The 25,002-nt window shown below is 34.0% G+C and overlaps 1 protein-coding gene across 1 annotated transcript in view; it reads right to left on the bottom strand.

The window, feature by feature from the left end:
• KCNH7 (potassium voltage-gated channel subfamily H member 7) overlaps positions 1–25,002 on the bottom strand; it is a 445,052-nt gene that overhangs the window by 321,740 nt on the left and 98,310 nt on the right. The gene's annotated exons all lie outside the window — the stretch shown is intronic.

The following is a 25,002-nucleotide window of genomic DNA, read 5'->3' as shown; positions in this document are numbered from 1 at the left end:
ACTAGTCATAGATAAGTCATTCACTGTCAAGAGAAGGAATCAGATGGAAAATTCTTGCTTTACCAGTTGAGACACAGTGACTGGGAAGACAAAGAAATGATAAGGAAACTGCCGTCTGAGCCAGAAAATCTGATAGGCAGAGGACCTGCCTTGTGGCTAGTAGCTATGGGCAAAATTGATGGTATTTTGATCCCCAAACGCACTGAACACCTCGAACCTGATGTTAGCATTGAGCGCAAGCTAATTCCAAGGTAAGAAATGGAGGTGAGTTAGAAAGGAACTTTATACAAGGTTGAGGATAAAAACAGAATTATATAAAATTACTCATGCTAGTTTAGTGACTATTCATAACATCAAATATATAGATAAATGAAAGCACTCCAAATTGAAAGTCAGTAAATATAAGCATAATGTTATGCTCGAATGTAGGGTTTTAATTCTGATGTGTAATTATCTGACAAAATGTTATATATTCGATTCCTTGAATGAGGAGGAAGTGGAAAGTGTAAATGTGAGCTAAACATCTAATGAACTATGCCTATACGATGGTATAGCACTATTCTCATAAATACAGTCAGAATATCTGAGTTCTGCACCAGGCTATTTCTTCTACTAACTATCCACTTATTTCTGAGTAGTTCTCTACTTGGAGCCTAAGTGTTAGGGCAGAGCCAGCAGGCTACAGCTGTGGGGTTATAGTTCTTGCTGCCTCTGATAGATGGGAGTATTGGTGGGGTGCTTCCAGAACTGGACTTCTCCTTGAGATGAACTTCACAGGGAACAACTGGTCACTGAGACTCACATCAGTCAATTGTCCAAACCTGAGCTGCAAGGACACTGCAGAGGGATAGCCAGCTAGTGTGAAGTTGAAAGACTAAATAAAGCAAAAGAGCACTGAGGGGAAAGAATAAGGTAGGAGTTTAGCTGACAAAGCAGGTACATTATCAGTACTGCTAGTCAAAAGTCATATAACTCCTGACCCTTCCAAATATTCACTGAAGGATTTTAGAGGAATGACCCATATAACTATGCTAGACTTATTTAGAAATGTCTGCTTAAAACTCTAAGATCTAAATAAGTATTCTACAACAGAGGGTCAGCAAACATTTTCTGTAAAGAGCCAGATAGTAAATATTTTAGCTGCTGTGGTCCACATGATTTCTGTTGCTACTATTCAACTCTGCCACTGTAGCATAGAAGTAGCTATACTCAATATGTAAACTATTAAGCATGGCTGTGTTCCAATAAAACCTCCTTTATAGACACTGATATTTGAATCTCATATAATTTTAACATGATACAAAATTATTATCATTAAAATTTAACTTTTTCAACCATTGAAAAATGTAAACCCATTATTAGCTTGAGGGCTGTATAAATAGAAGCAATAGGACAAATGGGGCCCAGGAACCAAAGTTTGATGACCCCTGTTCTAAATTTATGTCAGTCAAGGCAGCTTTATTTTAAATGTCATGCTAATAATGAGAATGTCTATAAAAACACAATGGGCAAAATATAATTTACGAAGGGCTTTATTTCATCTTCACAATAACCCTATGTAATAAGTTAGTGTGGTCGATTGATCACATAGTGGCCCCCGTTCTTCAGCTTTCCCTGTATCCATGCCCATTGCCAGGACTTTGTTGCTTTTTACAGCAAAAATTTGTAGTATATTCCACTGCCCCTTATTCTGAGTTCAGCCATGCTATTTGCTTTGGCCAATAGTACGTTATCAATTGTGACACAAGCAGAAACTTGAAAAGTGCTTGAATGTTTCCACTTAGTGCTTACCCCTCAGTGTTAGAGAACATGCTGGAGGTAGCCTGCTCAAGGGTAAAAAAAGCACATAGAGTTGATGAACAAAATCAAAGAATAACTATAAAAATGGAGAGATATTTTTATGTTCATGGATAGAAAGACTCAGTATTGTCAAGATGTCAGTTCTTTCAAACTTAATCTATAGGTTAAATGCAATTCCAATCAAAATCCCAGTAAGTTATTTTGTGGACATTGACACACTGATTCTAAAGTTTATATGAAGAAACATAAGACCCAGAATGGCCAACACAATATTGAAGGAGAAGACCAAAGCTGGAGGACTAACACTACTTGACTTTAAGGCTTACTATAAAGCTACAATAATTCAAGACAGTGTGGTATTGGTGAAAGAATACACAAATAGATCAGTAGAACAGAATAGAGAGCCCAGAAATAGACCCACATACATATAGTCAACTAATCTTTGACAAAAGAGCAAAGACAATACATGGAACAAAAACAGTCTTTTCAATAAATGGTGCTCAAACAACTGGACATCCACATGCAGAAAAATGAATCTAGACACAGACCTTACACCCTTCACAAAAATTAACACAAAATTGATAGCAGACCTAAAAGCAAAATGCAAAACTGTAATACTCCTAGAAGATGACATAGGAGAAAATCTAGATGACTTTGGATATGGTGATGACTTTTTAGATATGAGTACTACCCATGAAGTATTGATAAGCTAGACTTCACTAATATGAAAAATTTCTGCTTTGTGAAAGGCAATGTTAAGAGAATAAAAAGACAAGCCACAAACTGGGAGAAAATATTTGCAAAAGACATATCAAATAAAGAACGCTTATCCAAAACATATATAGAGCTCTTAAAAGTCAACACTAAGAAAACAAACAAGCTGATTAAAAATGGGCTGAAGACCTTGACAGACACCTCACCAAAGAAGACATACGATGGCAAATGGGTTTATGAAAAGATGCTCCACGTCATATGTCATCAGGCAAATACAAATTAAAACAACAATGAGATACTACTGCACATCTATTAGAATGGCCAAAATCTGGAATACTGACAACACCAGATGCAGGTGATGATATGGAGCAACAGGAACTCTCCTTCTTTACTGGTAGGAATGCAAAATGGTTTAGTCACTTTGGAAGACAATTTAGTAGTTTCTTATAAAACGAAACATACTCTTATATATGACCCAGTGATTGTGCTCCTTGGTATTTAGCCTGAGGAGCTGAAAACTTATCTCCCTCAAAAAGTTGCAGATGTATGCTTATAGTCAAAGCATGAATTAATTGCCAAAACTTATTATCAACCAAAGTGCCCTTCCATATGTGAATGGATAAATAAATAGTGGTACACCTAGACAATGAAATATTATTCAGTGCTAAAAATAAATGAGCTACCAAGCCATGAAAAAATGTGGAGGAATCTTAAATGCATATTACTAAGTGAAAAAAGCCAATCTCAGAGGCTACATACTATATGATTCCAACTGTATGACATCCTAGAAAAGGCCAAACTACGGAGAGAGTAAAAATATCAGAGGTTCCCGGGGTGGGGGTGAGGAGAAAGATGAATAAGCAGAGTACAGAGAATTTTTAGGGCAATGCAAACACTCTGTATAATATAAAGATAGATATATGTCATTACACATTTGTCCAAATTCAGAGAATGTACAACACCAAGAGTGAAACTTTAGGTAAACCATTGTCTTTGGGTGATTATGATGTGTCAATGTGGGTTCATCTTTGGTAAAATCTGTGAGTGAGGTTGATAATAGGGGAGGTTCAGCATGTGGGGGGCAGTAGCCAGTATATGGGAAATCTCTGTACCTTCCTCTTAATTTTGCTGTGAACCTAGAACTGCTCTAAAAATATAAAGTCTCAAAACATGTACACACAATCAGAACTTTAAAGAGAAGATTTATTTTTGACACTAGATAAGATAATATAGAAAAAAGACTTAACATGTGGAAATCCAGCTTTTTTAGACCTATTTTATCTAGGTCAATATTCTACTTGGAAACTTCTAGAGCAAGAAGCACAGAAGTGGAGGAAAAATGTTAAGGAATAATAAAATCTCTTTAAATCTGTTTTAAAAATTGCTAAGATTTGTTAAAGGAACATACACACACACACCCTGAGAAAGACACGCCCCCAGATGAAAAGATTTATACTGTAAAAATGTCAGATCACTACAAATTTATTTATTAATTTAACACAGTTTCAATCGAAATTAATTCCAAGAATACATTTTAAAATTTCTTCTCATGTATCTACTTTTATTCTTAAATATATTTTTTATTTTGAGATAACTGTAGTTTCAAAGCAGTTGTAAAAAATAATACAGAGAGATCCTATATAGGCTTTACCTAATTTCCCCTAAAGGTAACAACTTGTAAAACTGTAGTACATTATCACAGCCAGAATATTGACAGTGACACAGTCAAGACACAGAACACTTCCATCATCACAGGATCACTCATCCTGTCCTTTTTAGCCACATTTACTTACCTCTACCCATACCCCATCCTTAATCCCTAGCAAACACTAATCTGATCTATATCTCTATAATTTTGTCATTTCAAGAATATTATATAAATGCAATCATGTGGTATGTAACCGTTTGGGATAGACTTTTTTCACTCAACATAATTCTCTGGAGCTTCATCCAAGTTGTTGCGTGTTATCGATAAATAGTTCATTCTTTTCATTGCAGAGTAATGTTCCATGTTATAGGTAAACCTCAATCTGTTTAATCACTCATCTGTTGATGAACAACTGAGGTGCTTCCAGTTTTTAGCTATAATGAATAAAGCTGCTATGAAATTCCTGTACAGGTTTTTGTGTGAACATAAGTTTTCATTTCTCTGGGAAAAAAGCCCAGGAATGCAATTACCAGGTCATATGGTAGTTTCATGTTAGTTTTTAAAAGAAACTAGCAAACTGTTTTCCAGAGTGGCTGTACCATTTTGCATTCACACCAGCAGTTTATGAGTGATCCAGTTTCTCAGCATCCTTGCCAACATTTCAGAGTGTTACTTTTTGGTTTTTTAATTAGCCTTTCTGATATCAGTATAGTAACAAATCCCTGGGGTTTTAATTTGCATTTTCCTATAATAGCTAATGATACTGAAGTGGAGGAAGAAAGGTGAGGAATAAAGAATTTCTTTTAAATTTGAGGTTCAGTAAAACACACACACACACACACACACACACACACACACACACTCACAGAGAAAGACATGAATATTCCCAGATGAAAAGTAAAAATGTCAGATCTTCCAAATTCACATATAAATTTAACACAATTCCAATAAAAACCCTCAAAATACTTTTTTTAGCTTGATAAAATAATGTAAACTTTATCTGGAAATGTAATAGTTGATGAGTAGACAAAGTTACGTTGAGAAGCGATAATGCATGATAAGATTTCCTATAATATATTTAAAGTTTATAATATTATTATATATTGCATACATTTATTTCTAATGTCAAATCATTAAACTAATGTCATACTGGCTCAGGAAAAGACAGTTGAAGGAAACAACGAAAGTCCAAAACATACACAACCAATTTTTATACATTTAGTGTTTGAGAGAGACTGTTCTTCAATTTAGGAATGAACTATATTTTGCCTTTAAAAAAAAAAAATTAGTTAGGGCCCCTGTGTACCATATAGTAAAATAAAATTGAGATGTAAAAATAAAGTCATGAAATATGATCAAATATTTACTACAATATTGAATCACTGGAAGTGCTTAAATTTACTAATATTTACATGATTTACTGTTATGTGGAAAGATAGTCTCTGATTACAACAATGATGGATATTATTTTCTTATATTTATATTTCTGTGCTTTGAAAAACTTTTCCTTTAACAAACATGTAATACTTTTGTGTTTATGAAAAAAGGCATAAAAGAGTTATTAAAGTTGTGTTTTTATAAAGATCTTGCATTAAAGGAGCTAAACCGAAAAGCAAATAATGGCAGCTGATGCAGGAGGTGTTGAAAGAAATAACTGTATGGAAACTGCGAATCATTAGCTTGATCTAGAAAGTTAATTTTTTTAAGGTTTCCCCTTTCAATAGACCCTAACTCTTTTTTGGAAAGACACAACCTCATGTCTCTACTCTCTCTTCCTTCATCGGATACTTCATCACTGATGGTGTTATGTGTGCAGTGCTGTGTTCTCTTCTTTAATTGCCACACCTATGAGATGGTGCTGCTGTTATTTGTATTTGGGGCAGCTGGGGATTCAAGACCTGGAAAGGTGAAGTAAACTGCACACAGATAATAATTGATGGAGCTAATACGTAGGCCCAGGGCGTTAACTGCTTTCCTATTTACCAATATGAGATAGGGGCTCTTACTACCAGCCCCTCCTCACTCCTCTTCAGCCTCACTGGCACCTGATTGTTCTTCAAGGTCCTCAGGATCTTTGCACTTGTTCGCTCTGGTAGGAAAACATTCCAACTGTGAGTATTCAGATAGGTGATCATTCGTCAACCACTCAAAGAGGACTTTCTGATCACACTGCCTGAAATCGTGTCCCCAGTACACCCTTACCTTGCTTAATTTTTCCTCATAGCTATTCTCACCACCTGACCTTGTATTATACGTTTGGGTGTTTATCACCAGCTTCTTCCACTAGAAGGTAAGCACCTGTTTTCTTTCAGCTATATTCCTAGCATCTAAATGAATAGATGAATGAGATAGTAGCTGTTTGTGGAAACTGAATTCAGTAGTACCTGAAAAGGACAACAATTTTAAAGATGATCCCTAAAGAACGAAATTCCTTAACTTACATCTAAAAGAAGCTCTAGAAACTCTGGACGTCGCTATTTGATTTTAAAACCCTATGTCACATTTAATTTAACAAAATCTACCGTGTTCCTGAGAAGCACTGTGACTTGTTAAATGAAACATACCAGGTCGTACACTTCTAAGTAATGCTTTCACCTCAAAATCAACCCCTTGGTAGGCAGTGCCCTGACCCCAGTGATTCTAGCATTGTTCAGACATGTTTCTTAACAACAACTCTTAGCCAGTACCTTCAGAACTTGTGAAAATTTAGCTTTAATATACTCAATAATGGATATTTTTATCCACTGAGAGTAGGTATGGTCTCAGAAATAGCCAGAAGTCATTTAAAGCCCACTGTGGAGAACATGATATGGACAAAGCAGGTCTTATGAATTTTTCATCAAAAAAGTGATGTGACTAGAACATAATGAGACTCCGTTTGTCACTGATTGCTCATAAGGTGGCTCTGGAAGAACTTGCAAAATTGGATTGTGAGACTCCTTTTGAATGTTGTAGTATAACAGGAACCATGGTACTGGCTCCCCGAATCGCCACTTTCGTTGGAACAATGCTCATTTTGATATTTGAATTATAATATGTTTGATTTATGTTAAAAAATGGCAGTCTCTTTTATAGTTAATATATACAGAGTTTAGAATAAAACATTTTTTCTCCAGTCTATATGTAACCTTTAATTTCAAATGTCTCTGATTCTGCATATGGATACATTTTTAGTTACTCTCTATAAAGTCATATTAACTAGGTAGGAGGATAACTTCATTTTGCCCAGTGGATATGTTTCTGGCATGCTGCATAGCAACCCAATTTTAACAGTCAGAATGGCATAAAACTCTAAATACAGAAAAGAAATTGGTTCTGGAAAAGGAAAAACCATGGCGACAAAAAAAGATTAGTAGTTGCCAGAAGTCGGGGTGGGATTGGGGAAAGGATGAACAGGTGGGGCATGGAGGATTTTTAGGGCAGTGAACTACTCTTTATGATACTATAACGTTGGGTACAAGGCATTACACATTTGTACAAACTCATAGAATATACAACCCCAAGAGGGAACCCTAATGTAAACTATGGACTTTGGGTGATTTGGGTGATAGATGAATGAGATAGTAGATTCTACAGTTGTAACAAATGTCAATGTAGATTCTACAGTTGTAACAAATGTACCATGTACATTTGTAACAACTGTTACATGTAACAAATGTACCACGTACATTGAAATGTACCATGTACATTGAAATGTACCATGTCAATGTGGATTCTACAGTTGTAACAAATGTACCACTCTGCTAGGGGATGTTGATAATGGGGGTGGCTATACATGTATGGGGGCAGGGGGTACAGGAAAAATCTCTGTACTGGCCCCACAATTGTTCTGTGAACCTAAAACTGCTCTAAAAATATAGTATTAATTTTAAAAATTAACCTAAAGGACACCTAAGAAAATATAGTTACTCTAAAGAGTAGGGCTGGGAGCTGAGATTGTTTAAAGGTCAAATTTCATATTTTAGTGTATTCCTTTCCATACTGTTCAAATTGTATGTTCATGGTTTTCTCTTATATAAGACTTGTAGGGAATGTCACACACTTGCTAAGGTTTAATCTAATTTTCTACCAGTTTTATATAGGACAAACTTTAATATTTAAAAATTATATTTATAATGATGTTTTAGAAGGACTGAAATTACTTAAGTGCTTTCTAAATCATTTTAAAAGATTAAATTAAGTTCAGTATAATTTTATGCCAAGCATATTTTATGTTCTAATTCTTTGCTAATGTATTATATATAATAAATATATAATATATATAATAGCTGGTAACTCTCAATTAACCTGAACACCCCCTTCCCCAAATATTTAGAATAAATAGAAATATTCCAAATTTTTAAAGAATGAAAAGAATTTGGTCTATCACCTTCCACCTGTCTTCCAATTCCGTGATAATATCACTTTCTCTGAAAAGAAGGGACATCAGGAGACACAAGTTCTTGTGCCAAATTGGAAACAGACTAGCTGTAGATCTCATAGAAGATACCTAACTGTTCTGGGCCTCAGTTTCTACCGTGTCGATGTGAATGCAGGACTAATCATCACAGTCCCTTCCAGTCCTAGATATTCTTTTATCCAGTGCATTAGTGGGAGCTTGCTATTTCAAGAAACCTTATTGTAAAATATCTTGTAATGTTAATATCTATTCTTACTGTATCCTCTTTAAGAAAATGTAGTAAGTCTGCATGAAACATGGTAAAATAACATAGTTTATTTTCAGTACATACAATTAAATGTGTAAGCTATGGAGATTTTTGTCTTTCCTTGATGAATGAGATATTAAAAATCCAAACATGCATTCTAAACAGTTGACATGCCAAAATGCTAAATAACCAAGGATACTTATGAGAGGATCTTTTTTAAGTGAACTGAGTTGTAGACTATTCTTTTCTAATATACAGAAAATATCTCTAATTTCTTAGGAATAAAGGTTTCATCATGTTTTAGCAAGAAGCATTTTATGATATTAGAAAAGAACACCCTGACTACGCAAATACCAGTTTTAAACAGATGGAGTGAAAAACCCTAATTTTTGCAACCTTGTTTTTAAATAGGAATATGTGGGCTAGATACTAAATACAAAACCATGCCTTCAGCCTACTCACTATCCCAAATTGCTTGCTATTTTCAATCAACATCCTCAAGTCCAAGAATAAACAAACAAACAAACAAAAAACTCCCAAGACAGAAAAAGTGTACCTGAATTTGTCATTCGACTTACCATACCCCTTCTCTTGTATTAACAATCTTTGTTTAAATGGTTCAGGTGTACAGCATTATACATCTGCATACACTATAAAGTGATCACTACCACAAGTCTAGTTGCCATCCATCACCATACAATCCATCCCCTTCACCGTTCCCTCCCAACCCCCTTCCCTTCTAGTAACCACTAATCTGTTCTCTGTATCTATGAGTTTGTTTTTCTTTTGGTTTGTTTTGTTAGTTGGTTTTTTTGTTTGTTTATTTGTTTTTTAGATTTCACGTATGAGTGAAATCATATGGTATTTGTCTTTTTATGTAATTGTAAGGAGGAAACAAACAAAATTCTCTTTACTACATATGCAGGAAGAGATTCTGTATAGATTTAAAAACCCAAATGTAAGAGGTAAAAGTATAATTATGAAGAGATAATGTCCTGTGACCCAGGAATGGAGAAGAACTTCTTAAAAGAAGTATAGAGCACATAAGAGAACATTAATATCTTAGTTCTGATGCTAGAATCATGAAGACTACAATCATAAGTAAGGACCAATTCACACAGTTCAAATACAAGTCCTTATCAAGTTTTACTGGAAAGATGTTGTATTTGATAAAGATTCAGTTAAAAAAAGTTAGAATTAAAAGTTTTCTAATAACTCTAGTTTAAGTTTGAATTTGGAAAATGAGATAAAACAAATCAACAACTTTGGAGTAATAGGTAATGTTGAAGCATAGTAAATTCTGCCTGCCTAATATCTTTCTTGCTGAGAAAAAATAGTTAATTTGCTAGATCTATTATTAACATACTTAAATCTACGCCGTCTGTGTGTTTGTGTGTGTGTACCACATAGCATTAAAAATCAATATATCGAAATAGATATAATGGCAATTGATTGCATCAAAGGAAAGAGTTACTTCTTTTAAATCTCATGCAACATCCCTGGAAAATACATTTTTTTTTTCATGACTCAGTGAAAGTGTGTTTTATTTTTAGAATGTCTTCTGAAAAGCTAAGGTCACATTAGCCAACAGCTTGCTGATGAACATTTCTGTAACGTGGAAAAGAAAGCTTATAACCCTAATTTTAGCCATACCTGTGGTTTTCTCAATTTAATTGCATTTTCATTAAAAGATCATTTCAAATGTTTTTGATAACATGATAAGATTTAGATATGACTTTAATAATGCAAATGCAGATTTGTTATTTGTAATATTCATTTCTATATGTTACATCACACTGATTATTTCTTCCTACTGCAATAGTTTAATATATAGTAAAAGTGAAATCACATTGATACAAAAGTCTACCTTAACATTTTTCCAAATTATCTTTAAATTTAGAAAAAAACTCATTTATTACCATCTTGGCTTACATTTTTATAATGAATATTCTTTAGGGCAGGATTTCTCTTTAAAAAATTATTATAAACAAAGATCCTTAATCTTAGGGTAACCACAAGCACTCTGGAAGATACATTCAGAATGTGTTCATACATTCATGCAGTCTTTTTATAAAAGGTACTCAATATTATCTGAGGCTTAATTGCCTTGTCCTACTTCATCTCATGTCACTATACTAAAATAATTGGAGCACTCAGAGGTTATTCGGGAACAAGTCCATCAAAAGGAAGAAGGCAAGATTTTCCTTCTTTTCTTTTTCTTTAATCACATTTAGGTCTTGTCTGTTCTGGTTTTTTTGGGTTTTTTTCCACACTGAGTATATAGGGCACAAGTGATTTTATTCCCAGGTGGACATTTTAAAACTTTTTAAAATTTTAAAAATTTCTAATAACATTCACAATTAGAGACAGTGGAGTGAAACTATCTGATGCAATCAATATTCAGCTTACATAATTATCAATTCATGGGTAATGTTTCATTTATACCCGTATCCATATCCCCCAAGCGTCAGATTATTTTGTAGCAAATTTCAGACATCATATCATTTCATCTTCACATATTTCCATACCTATTTCTAAAAGAATATTTTCTTTAAAAAATACATAACTACAATGCTATTATTATGCTTTTAAAAACTAGCAATATCCTCTTAATTTTATTAGATATCCCATCAATATACAAATTTTCCTGATTTTTAAAAGTCTGTTTGAACTGAGGTACAATAAAGTCTACTCATTACATTTAGTAGGTACAATATATATCTTATCTCTTTTGATCTATAGGCTTTAAACTATAAATTTTAATTAATAGACTTAGAACCCTCTATTTTTATCCCTTTTTATATGTTTTAAATCTGGATCATTTGTTCTTAGAATTTTCCACAGATTGGGCATGGTCATGTTTTTCGTACTTCTTTGTCATATATATTTTCTGTTAATTGATGATTAGACGATGAGATTCAGAGATTGATTGGTTTCAGGTTCTAGTTTTTTGTACTTCTACTTCTTAGGTACTGTTGGGTACTTTAATCAGGAGATATGGGATATCTGCTCATCTCCTTTTCTTATGATGTAAGCAACAGTTGATACTCATTGATAGCATCCATCATTTCAATAGAGGTTGCAAAAATGTGTGATTCTATTTCTATCATTCAGTTTTTAATTTATTATCTGAAATGTTTCTTTTAAAAAATACCCTCATCAATTACTGGATCACTGAAGGTAACCAAAGGTATAATTTGTACAGAAAAGCAGGATAAGTGTTCAAGTATTTCCTTTGTCTTCCAGTTTTCAAAACAATGAGTTGGTTTTCTTAAATGGTGATGAGTGAGGTTTGTTTGTTTGTTTTTTAAGTACTATTTTAAACTCATATTTCAACATGTTTCAATCTATGGAGGTTATTATTCTTTTTCTTGTTCAGGTTATACCATCTTTGGCTAGTGGAAGCCTCTTCAACTTGTTCCATTGTCTTTTTGATACGTGCTTAGTGGTTTTAATAGTTTCCTTAGCCTCTGACATGACTTTCTGAGCTCATATATACATTTCCCGCTCTAGACCTGAGAGAAGTCAACCATTCCCCAAGGAATGCTGGTTCGTTTTAGTAGGAAATTATACTTAGGGGTTATAAATATCAGGGAAGAGGCTTATCACTGCTGGGCCAGTCCTTATTTTTAGGGTTTGCTTTTTAGTGGACAAAGCCTCATTTTTTTTTAAAAGATAAAAACACAATGAGTTCATGAAGATACTTCAATTCAAATTTAGTACTACCGAGTTTTACTTAAATTTATCTATCTTGTTTGTTTCTCTCAAGAATCCTGGTTTCCAAAGATAACATAATTACTTCTATACCGTATGCTAGAGTTCACCTATACAACACTTAGAATAATAATACTAACACTACAAACAAAAATATGATGAAAGAGTTTAAGATCTTTTTTGTTAAGGTTTTGTTTTGGTTTGAATTTTTTTGTCTGAGGGCATAGCCTAACAGAGATATATAACAAAATTATTTGGGTTTTTAAGATCTCCTTTTTTAAGTATAATTGGCATGCAATAATATTAACAATTTTAAATGTATAGTTTTGACAAAGGTATGAACTCCACCATAATCAATAAAAGACCACGTCCATCATCACAAAATTTTCCTATGTTCCTTTATAGTCAATCTCCCCCTTGTCCACCCATGGCCCCAGACATTGATTTCGTTTCTATTACTATAATTTTACCTTTTTAAGAATTTGACATATGTGAAATAATATTGCATGTATTCTTTTTGTCTGGATTCTTACCCTCAGCATAATGTTTTTGAGATTCATCCATTTGTTAGTATCTCCTTGTAGTAGCTGAATATTATTCCATTTTATGGATATATTACTGTTTGTTTATCCATCCTCTTATTGATAGACATCTGGGCTGTTTCCAAGTTTGAGGCTATTATTAATAAATCCATAACATTCATGTACAAATTTTTGTTGAGTACATATGCTTTCATTTCTCTTGTGAAAATACCCAGGAGAGGTATTTCTGGGTTATACAGTAAGTGAATGCTTACTATTATTTAAAAAAAAACAAAACTGCTCAAGCTGTTTTCCATTCACATCAGCAATAAATGAGAGGTTTAGTTGATACACTTTCTAATACTAAGACTTATCATTTTTTTTTAATTTAGACATTTAAAAAAATATGCAGTGGTGGGCTTCCCTGGTGGCACAGTGGTTAAGAATCCACCTGCCAATGCAGGGGACACGGGTTCGAGCCCTGGTCCACGAAGATCCCACGTGCCGCGGAGCAACTAAGCCCTTGTGCCACAACTACTGAGCCTGTGCTCTAGAGCCTGCAAGCCACAACTACTGAGCCCACGTGCCACAACTACTGAAGTCCGCGTGCCTAGAGCCCGTGCTCCGCAACTGGAGAGGCCAACACAATGAGAAGCCCGCACACCACAACAAAGACCCAACACAGACAAAAATAAATAAATAAATTAATTAATTAAAAAAAATATGCAGTGGTATCTCATTGTGGTTTTAAGTTGCATTTGCTTAATGACCAATGATGTTGATAAATTTTGTATGTGCTGTTTTACCATTTTCATATTATTTGTGATGAAATGCCTGTACAAAAATTTTGCCTCTTTTGAAATAAATTTGTTTGAGTTGCAAGTATTCTTTATATTTTCTAGGTCAAAATATTTTATCAGAAATACATTTTCTCCAGTAGGTGGCTTGCCTCTTTATTTTCCTCACAGTGTCTCTCAAAGAACAAAAGTTTAACATTTTGGTGGAGCTCAATTTATCACATTTCTATTTTATGGTTCATTTTTTTTGTTCCCATCTTAAAATTTTTTGCTTAATCCTAAGTTATGAAGATTTTATCCTAAGATTTCTTTTAAGAGTTTTTTGGGTTTATCTCTTATATTTAGGTCAATGATCTATTTTGAGTTAATTTTTTAATATGGTGTGAAGTAAGGTTCAAGGTTTTGCTTTGTTTTTTTATTGTTTTCATATGACTATCTAATCATTACAGCACCATTTGTTTAAAAGACTATTCTTCCCCATTGAATTACTTTGGCATATTTGTCAAAAATCAATTGACCATATATACTAAGTGAAGTAAGTCAGAAAGAGAAAGACAAATACCATATGATATCACCTATATGGGGAATCTAAAATATGACACAAATGAACTTATTTACAAAACAGAAACAGACTCACAGATACGGAAAACAAACTTAAGATTACCAAAGGGGAAAGGGGGTGGGGGAGGGATAAATCAGGAGTTTGGGATTAGCAGATACACACTACTATATATAAAATAGATAAACAACAAGGTCTCACTGTATAGCACAGGGAACTATATTCAATATCCTGTAATAAACCATAATAAAAAAGAATATGAAAAAGAATATATATTTCTGACTCACTTTGCTGTACACCAGAAACTAATACAACATTTTAAATTAACTATACTTCAATAAAATAATTTTTTTAAGATCCCCTAAAGTTTGAGAAAATACTATTTTATTGGTAGATTTGTATCCTGGGTGGGTGTTGAATTATTTTGTGAAATGTTTTTCTGCATCTGGTGAGATGATCATATGGTTTTATTTTTAGCAATAAAATCAAGTCTATAAAATAAGTAGATTTAAATGTATTATATATAGAGTAAGGAATTGAAAATATGGAAAAAGCAAGACAATGTGAACATGAAAGGCTGATTTAAATTAAAAAACGAAATACAATTTGTGGAAATTGTATTACACTTCCTAAAATAAGAAACTTAAAAGTGTGATATAAACATCTTACTAGACACAGCTGAATTAGGAAACTGGAAGATTTTAAATGAAATGAGATAGAAAATATAAAAAAGAAATGAAGAATCATGGATCCAAATGATTCTAATATTTCTACAAAGAATAGAGAATGGAGAATGAGTCAATATTGATAATTATTACAGTTGACTTTTCCAGATAATATTCTACAAAATTTTATTCACTAAATAGGGATTAAAGAATGATCCATGCACATTAGAAAGTGAGAAAGTGGATAAAAAGAAACAACAATAAAAAACTCAAGATAGTTGAAATTAATCCAAATATGTGAGAAATCATAATACATGTATATGAAATAAGCTTACTTTTATAAACAACACCACAACAAAGCTTATCTTATATCCACACAACTGTATAATTGCTATGTGCTATTTACAAAAGGCACTAAAAATCTCAAGAATATATACAAATCAAAAGTAAATGAATGGAAAAATATAGATCGGGCATATACTAATAAAAAGTAATTAGTGGTTTTAGCAACAATAACATCAGGCAAAATTTGTTTTAAAGCAAAAGATAATAGGGTGAAAGAGGGTCAATAATAATGTCAAGAAAATAATTGCCAAAATTATAAGTTTAAACTTAGATACAACTAATATATATTAGAGCCTCAAAATGTATAAAGCAAACATTGCAGAAAAAAATAGAAATCGGCAACCATTGTTTTTTAAAAGTTATTAATGTGTTAAAAATTATTTATTTGCAAAAAATTGACTAAAACAACTTATTTGCAAAAAAATTACTACAGAAAAATCTCATCGCTAAAGAATTGATATCAAACAAGTTGCATTCATTAACTGCATGTAATTAAACTGAAAATAATAGTAGAAAATTAACTAGAAAAAATACACTTGGAAATTTTACAAAATAAAACTGCTTCTAAATAGCAGTTTCTGAAAACAGAAGTCATATCCAAAGTTAGAAAATTAGAAAATTAAAATATATACAAATCTTAAAACAATTAAATATTATAAAATAAATTTGTGGAATTAAATCTTGTAGAATATAACTGAAGTTGAGAAGAAAATGTGTAGCTATAAATTCTTGCATTAGAAAATCATAAACTGTAAATTAACTATGCTTGCAACTCAAAAACTGGGAAAAACAGAGAAAACTGATGAAATTTCTAAAAATGAACTAGGCAATTACAGTGAAGAGAATAATGAACTAGAATGTCAACAAACAATTAATAAAACCAATGGCTGATTCTTAAAAAAAAAAAAAAAGTAATAAAATAGACAGAACTCTGATCATATGTCAAGGAACCCAAAGGTACAAGTAAACAATATTAGAAATGAAAGGCTCAAAACTAAAGACATAGTGATTTAATAAATCATAAGAGAATACTCAGTAAATTTCTACATTTACCTCTGAATATGAGTGACATGAGAATAAACTAAAAACCTGACTTACTAATGACAATTCAAACAACTGAATCAATAGTTGAAAACTGTTCATTTCTCCCCAAATAGCCTTCCCTCAAAAGTTGCCAACAATGCTACATGGTTTTACAGGCAATCTCTACCAATCTTACATAAATTATGGCAAAAAGTAGAAATAAAGAGAGAAACTCTGTAATTCATTTAACCAGCTAGTATAAACCTGATATCAAAACCTGACAAAGACAGTAGGAGAAAGGAAAATACCATCCAATATTGTTTATGAACACAGATACAAAAATTCTAAACAAAATTAAAGGTGTTGGAACAACTGGTTATCAAAATAAGAAAGGAAGGGAAGCGAAACAAAAAACGTGTTTATTCTTATACTATACACGAAATTAAATTGCAGTAAGTTATTGACCTAATATGAAACTTAAAGTGGATAATGAAGAATAAGAGAAAAATCTTTATTAACTCAAAACGAAAAGATTTCTTAAATAAGAAGCAAAATATCAAACAAACAAATGCTAGAAATTCATAGCATTAGAATTAGAAACTTCTCTCTCAGAAAAAGAAAAAAAATTAAAGCCTGAGAAGACTATTGGTAACTCATATAAACTCTTAAAGAATTTATGTCCTGAATATATAAAGAGCCCCTTGAAGTCAATATAAGAGATTATCGCCCCCAAATTGCACAGAGGTATGAATAAACAATTCACTAAAGAGGAAGCCTAAATGGGAAATAAACATAAGAAGATGTCCAAACTCACTAATGGGATATGATTGTGCATCCGACATAGTGAACAAACTAAGAAGTCTGATAATTACTGAGATTGTGAAACAGTGTGCTGTTTCACACACTGTTGGGAGAAAGTTACATCTATAGCATCCATGTGGAGGGTAATTTGGCAATATTTAGTAAAGTTGAAGGTATGTGTATTTTTAATACAGCAATTCTACTTCTAATTCATGTACATTAGAAAATTCTTGTATACGTGCACAAGAAGCTGCTCCTGTAACTTTGTTTGAAATATGAGCTAAAAGAAGAAAAGGAAAAAAAAAAAACAAAAAAAAAGGAAAGGGGAAAAAAAGAAAAGAAAAAAAATACCCTAAATGTCCATAAACAGAATATTGACAAATAGTCTCTTGTATATTCATTCTACTGAATCCTATGCAATGATTTAAAATAAACTTGTGCTATGTGTACCAATATGGATAAAGAGTACTGAACAAAAAGCGTGCATGTAGAAAATAAACATTTTATAATATTTTATAAAACATGTAGAGCAATGCCTTGCTATTTTTATGAATATAAGCTATGAATAAAAGTACATAAATATCTATGGAAATGACCTATACAAAATTCGGGATAGAAGATTACCTCTGGGAAGGTTATGGAGGGGAGTGAAATAAAATTTGGGAGAGTTTTTGTTTAGGGGTTCTTTTTTAACTGAAATAATTGTGACAAAAGTTAAATTTGGTAAAGCTTGGTTGTGGGTATAGGGATGTCAAATATATTATTTTTATTTTGTCTATATCTGAAATATTTCATAATTATAAAAATATAAATATGAAAAGAAGTCTGTTGGTTTAGAAACCTGAATGGCTTACAGCTGGCAAATAAAGTTGGTAGAAGTAAGGCACTTGCGTTTCCTGCTAAATGACAGAGTAAGCTAAAGCTAATAGCTACAGACACTACACAGATGCTGAGTGGGGTGGCCCCTGCTCTCCTCTGCAGCCATGGGAACATCACTGCCACCATGGTGGTGGAGGCAAGATGCCCCGGGAGTGGGCAGATTCTACAGCCATTGAGAGGGACTGTGTGTGAGGAAGACATAGATTTTCTTTTTCTGTTTCAGTAGGAAGCTGTTCTCCTGAGTTCATGTTGGAAGTTAAAGGGACATTTGACTGACTATGTGACAGTCTCTGAAGCAAGCTATAGCTGGGAATGCCAAAAATGATCCAAGATCTTTGAAACCAATAGGATCTATATAGAAAAAAGGAAACCTGATATATACAGATACTCTATTCGCTTATATCTTTCTTGAAAGGATATATTCCCTTGGAGTTTATATGTTCATGTGGATAAGCAATGCTTCACATTTATTTGGTTACTGGTTAAAGAGCGTATGCTTATAAAATCATATATCAGGGATCCAGTAGGTAGAACTAAACTGAATGCAAGGTATAATGGAAGGAAAATAGAATTAGGGATCTGTTGACCTGTATTTTCAATTAAAAGATACGTTTACCTCAGCCAGTGACTTTGTTTCTTTGAACTTTAATATCCTCATTTATAACTGTAAAATTAAAATTGTTAATATCCACCTCAAAGAATTACTATGAGATATGGAAAAGATGATGGGATACGGGAAAAAACTGTACAGGCATCTGTTACTTTTATTATGCCTATTACACATAAGGATACGGACAGACAGGTAGACAGGCAGATAAATAAAACAATAGATAGATGATAGATAGATAGATAGATAGATAGATAGATAGATAGATAGATAAGTAGACCTAAAATCCTTCTCTTAAGGATGTGGCTAAAATCTTTCTCTCTAAGTAATCCAGTCATTCATTCAGGCCAAGTGATTCAAATATAATAATAGTAAAGTAAAATAAACTTGCATTCCTGTTCTCCAGGATCTATGTTGCTAAATAATTAGCATATTAAATGGGGGGGGGGGCAATTGTTTTGATAGAAATATCTACATTATCCTGAATATTAATTCATTTAATAGGATACTGAGCACCTGTTTTTGTGTCACATAGTCTGCTAGGTGATGAAGATACAAAGATAGATAGAATGCCGTATCTTCCCTTTACCTAAATGTTCATACGCCTTAAATGTGGCCTTTGGGGTCCTAATTCTAGATGACAGCAAGGACTAGGATATCTAACGGAAAGATATGGAGGAGGGGAGGTCTTTACCTCCATGTGCTCAAGACACAAAATGCAAATTCTTTTTAGATATAAAAGGAAAAATGAAGTTCAATTAGCTCATTTTAATTTACTGTGAGTGATTTCTTATTATGGCTATGAGTCTCTGTTTAATGTCAATTGTTTGATAGCATGAGTTTTACATCCAGTTAATATACCTCTCTGCCATGATTTTTATGGTACATTAAATATAAAATTGCATTAATAATGATGCCAGCCATCTTTTTAATTGCAAAATTTTAAAGATTTCCATTGTATTATGGCTTTATGAACATTTACAAATTCAAATTTAGAAATAACTTAAAATACCAGTTGATCATTGTTCATTTTTATTAATTCTATCACTTTAAATGTTTTGTGTGGTGGAACAAATCCTTCACTTTCTACCTAAACACTCTAGACATGTCAGTCACACAAAAATGAGGTCCCTAGAAGCTGGCATTCCCAGACAATGGAAAAAGAAAACGGCCTACTCATTTATCATGTAGCAATCTGACACCTTGCTTGATTACCCCCTCTCAGAAGCTGCCTATTCAGGACAGTGGAGGGATCCCAAGCTACAGCACCATCATTATTCAGAAACTGTGGTCAGTGAGCCAGATTTTGCAAAAACCATGTTTTGTGAGTCTGGCATTGTGTTTTTAAAACACTTGAATCTATTGATGATAGATAGGAAATATAAAGCTTTTACATAAAATTCCAGATCCCCAGCCTGTCTTGAAAATTTGGTGTGTTTAGCGACAGTGGGTATCCATTCCTTCCAGCCCTGGCATATACTTATTACACCTGGTATTAGAGCTCTAGGGGGCTTGGACTCGTCCAGGAGCTGGATTTGGCTCAGAGAACTATGAATAGACAAAAGTCCCCAGTCCTCAGCTTCTTTTGGAAAACTATATCTGACAACACTGGGTCCACAATCCTGCGTGGCAGCAAATAAATTGGAGCTGAGTAGATAGCTATCAGTACCGCCCACTGTTCTCTATTGTTTATATCTTGTCTTCTTTACATGCATTTACTTGTGCCCACTTTGTTAGACTGTGTTACTGTTCGCCATATTTGTTACCTCCCCCTACTGCAGGATTTTTTTCTTCCCAACCCAATGACATCAGGCTTGGCTACGTAACTTACTGTGGCCAATGAATTGGGACATATGCCACTCCCAAGCAGAAGCTTTAAGAGCCTTCATGTGGCTCTGCCTTCTGCATTTTTCCCTCAGCCAAGAGATCAGGATTCCCCAGATGGCGGCTGCTTCTTTAGTCCCAGAAAGAAGATGATAAGGAACAGAACTGAAGCAAATTCATGATGGGCGTGTAGCATGAGCAAAAATAAGAGACTGGGGTGTCATATTCTATCACAGCAGAGCTTAGCCTAAGCTAAACCATACATCCCTCTAGTTCCTCTAGCCATTTTATTCTCTCCAACATCAGCAACTGTCTCTTGCTTGCCTATAAAGAAGATGTATTTGATCTAGTGATCTAAACCTGAATGTTTTGAGAAAGGGGAGTATATAGAGCATGGTAAAAATATCCAGTTGTTACATAAAATGACATATATGTTTCCTCCATTGGTTTATAATTTAGAGTGAAATGGATATAAATTAATATTAACTGAAGCTTTACCATGTGCTGGGTGTTTTTCATGCTTCACCTCATTTTAAAAGATCAATATTACTTAAATGTAGAGTTAGTATTCTTCCGAGTTTTCAAATAAGTAAATTGAGGCTCAGAAACTTGGACAAATGCCTGCATTCAAATATGTGTATATTTTTTAGTCCAAAGCTTATGTTCTTTTTATCTAAGCCCACTCAATTCTTAAAAGTGCAGATTCTAGGAAGTCTTCTTCAAAAAACTCTACTCAGCAATATGGCAGCATTTAAGTTTTACCTGACTTTTGAGTAGAGACAGTGATTCCTTCAGGGTCTGTGACATCCCATGATAAAGTTGTATTCCACCCCTCTGGATGTGGATAAATGGTATAAATAGGGAAATATGGCACTTTTTTTCTCCCAAAATGTTCCATATCACCCATAAAGAAAGAACTGCCATTTATTTTTAGTTATGACCTTTCTGTGTTTTTATAACAAAATGTGTTTTTCTGTGAGAAATGATAATGGCCATAGATGTTGATTTTATGGAATGTCTTTATCTGGAAACATTAAGTCACCATGATGTAGTCCTCACTTTCTGTAATTACTGCAATTGTCCTGCCCTTGTGTGATGGGATGTGTTTTGAAACATGAAAAAACTGTGTTGTTTTTCTCCCCCTGTGATCCTTTTTAACGTGAAAACCCTCCTCACCATGAAAACTAGATATCAGGCACTTTTTGCCTCAGGGGAAGATTATTTAAACAGAAATGAAGTGTTTTGCGTTTTGAAATGGACTTTTAAAACTCACAGCATGGATAATTTAAGAGCAATCTTTTTTAACTTCAAAATCTTGGCTTTAAATATTAAACGCTACTGCTCAGTAGAATGCAAGATGTAAAGCTTATATCATAAGCCATGGTCATAGAAAAATCTATGATTGGTTTGAATCAATTTTTCTTACAATCTTTCTTAAATTAACAAATATGAATAGGGACAGGAGACAGGTATTAAAGAAAAGGAGTCACTGTGGTTGCCAAGGGGGCAGGAGGGTGGGAGAGGGATGGATTGGGAGTTTGGGGTTAGCAGATGCAAACCATTATATATAGAATGGATAAACAACAAGGTCCTCCTGTATAGCACAGGGAACTATATTCAATATCCCATGAGAAACCATAAAGGAATAGAATTTTGAAAAGAATATATATATATATATGTATAAGTGAATCACTTTGCTGTACAGCAGAAATGAACACAATGTTGTATATTAACTATAGATTAATTTAAAAATAATAAATAAACAAACAAATAAATATAAAGAAAAGGAGTCACAAACAAAAGTAGGAGATTTAGATGTTGATGTGAGCCTTTGAAAAGGAGCTTTGGATCCTATTCCTTGTACTACTTTGCCTCCAAGCCTGGTATCTGGGGATCTTAAAGCCAACAGAATCAGTGCCTCCATCTCTGGGAGATGCCAAGCCTTACAGTCAGTCTCACGTGGTATGAAATAGCAGGAAACGGCTGTGACGTGCCTAGACAAGCAAGGCTTGACAGAGTGCCCCACCAATCATTCCACAGCCTACAGAACTTTCCTTGACCAAAGACTGGAGTTAGTGAGAAAAAGTCAGTAGATCTGGAGGGCCTGTGGTCAGGATAAAGAGGATGCTAAGTGACTTGTATGGGCCAGTGACTTAAGCATGGAAAGAATGGACATTTTGGATGGATGTCTGTTGGGATTGATGCTGATGACAAAACAAACAAATGAAAAGAAAGTGCAAACTCTGTTAACTGATACCAGCCTGGGCTGACGATGAAGACTCTTGACCGGGATTCCTGACATGGCCTCGGGAGAAAGGAGGTAATCCCACACTGACTAACGATCCTAACTGGACCAAGGAAACCCTGCTAATTGAGTAAAATGCAGGTCCATGATCCAAATTAATTTCAGTTATTAAAAAAAAAAAAAGCAAAGTTACTTTTTGCATGTATCATTATAAGAAATCCAAACTTTTTGCCCGTTACACATAAACCCCCAACATCTGCGGTCTTACAGCTTTTGATGCCTGTTTCATTGTGGTCCCTATCAGATATGATTTACACCAAAATAGAGGCTTTTATGGGATAGTGTCCTGTATAATAAATGACACAAGGTGACTGCCCTTACAAAGCAAATGTGAGAGGTTATAGAATGAAAAGGGAGTTACCAATTGGAAGTTACTCAGAAGGTAAATGACCCATTTATGGTTAAGGGATATTTAAACAGGTCATCCATCATAGATGATGTGTGCTGTTCTCCAATAGCAGGAAATAAAATCACAGAAGGAGCAATGCGTGTGTTGGACAGTGGTGGATAGTAAGAGGAAGGTAGGAAGCAACAAGAAGTACCTTCAGAATTTAAAGAATGACAGCAAGAGGCATTGGGGCTTCCTAAAGAAAAGGGGCACAGGATAAGGGCTATTGCTAAAACACTTTGTAGGAGTTCTGTTATTTTCTCACATATCACTATTTTTATTGTGTTTCCTCACACTGAATGGCAATTAAACACTTTCTTTAAAAGATTCATATTCTCATTCTGAGGATTCAGCAACTAAAGCCCCTTTGCTGGGAAAGTATAGCCTTTTTATGACCCAATTATATTCATAGGTTCAGACATCTAAAACAAACAAACAAACAAAAACACAGTGTTATAGTTGTGGAAAGAAGATGCCCCAAACTCTGTAGCCTGGAGAGAAAGAAAGAATCTCACCAAAAACCAGCTGTGGACCTAGAATTTGATCTCTAGTTACAGTAAGATGACAATGTATACAAATTCCTAGTGAAGCATAAAGCCCATTTCCACATTCCTATGGATTTATACCTTGACACAGAGTGCCCAAGGAGATGAAACTTTGAAATCCTTTCAGAGGAAAACTGTCTTTACAGTTTCTAGTGAGAAAAATATAGTGTTTTGGAGAAAATGGTTTTTGTTTGGGGCCACCAAAATTTGAACAGCAAATATCCTCACATTATTTGCGGCATGACTGGTATTTGGTGAAGTGAGCTAAAGACACATACCTCAATCTGGACTCTTACGTCTTTTTTGAATCCATCAAAGGCATCTGGGAAGGAAAAGGTAATCAATCCTAAGCGTGGCTGGGCTAGAGATTGTCTTTCTGTTCTGCAGGAGGTGGCTTTCTCTGTCTGAGCGACATGGGAACCCAGAGCAGTAGGTGAGGGCTTGTGAGCCCCAAGAGAAGCAGCTGCTAACAGATTTGAAGAGGACCCTATTCACGGTCCAGGATCAGAACAGCAAAAGAGCACTGCCTTGTGACTAGCACAAGGCAAAGTGCCATCATCGGAACAGGAAGGAGGCAATGAGACATGGCCACAAGGGCACTGTGGAAGTCTGAGTACCCAGGGATTCTCAGAAATATCTGACAGAGGTGCCAAGGTTCTGCTGTCATGCAGGTGAGAGAGAAAATATAGACATCTGGCCTATGTATATTAAATTATTTAAGATCCCTCATGGGGAAAATATGTACAAAGACTAAATAGAGTAACACTTGAAGATAATGCTTTGAAAATCACACACAGTATTTAAAGAAAGTGATACTAATGACGGATAGAAACTACAACATCAGAGACAAGAATAATAATACTCAAAGTCAATCACAAACACACTCTGCAACTTTACTGCCTGAGTCTAAAACATTTTGCTGGCTTCACCATTAGTGCACTTTCCTGCTGTAAGGTCAAGGGGGTTGAACACAGGATTATGTTGCTCGACTTTTGAAAAGAGTTGTAAAAAGTGAATAGCTCTACTTGGTCCCTGCTACTATGTGGTAGAATATTTCTATAATAAGTTCCTTTTTAAAATTCTTTTTTTTAATTCATCAGAAGTTTAATATTCTCTTTCTTTTTTTTGATATATTATTTTTTTTAACATCTTTATTGGAGTATAATTGCTTTACAGTGGTGTGTTAGTTTCTGCTGTATAACAAAGTGAATCAGCTATACA

This window comes from Eschrichtius robustus, chromosome 5, assembly GCF_028021215.1.
Source record: "Eschrichtius robustus isolate mEscRob2 chromosome 5, mEscRob2.pri, whole genome shotgun sequence".
Lineage (NCBI taxonomy): Eukaryota > Metazoa > Chordata > Mammalia > Artiodactyla > Eschrichtiidae > Eschrichtius > Eschrichtius robustus.
The sequence above is the reverse complement of the archived record's forward strand: the minus strand, read 5'-3'. Positions and strand labels throughout refer to the sequence as shown.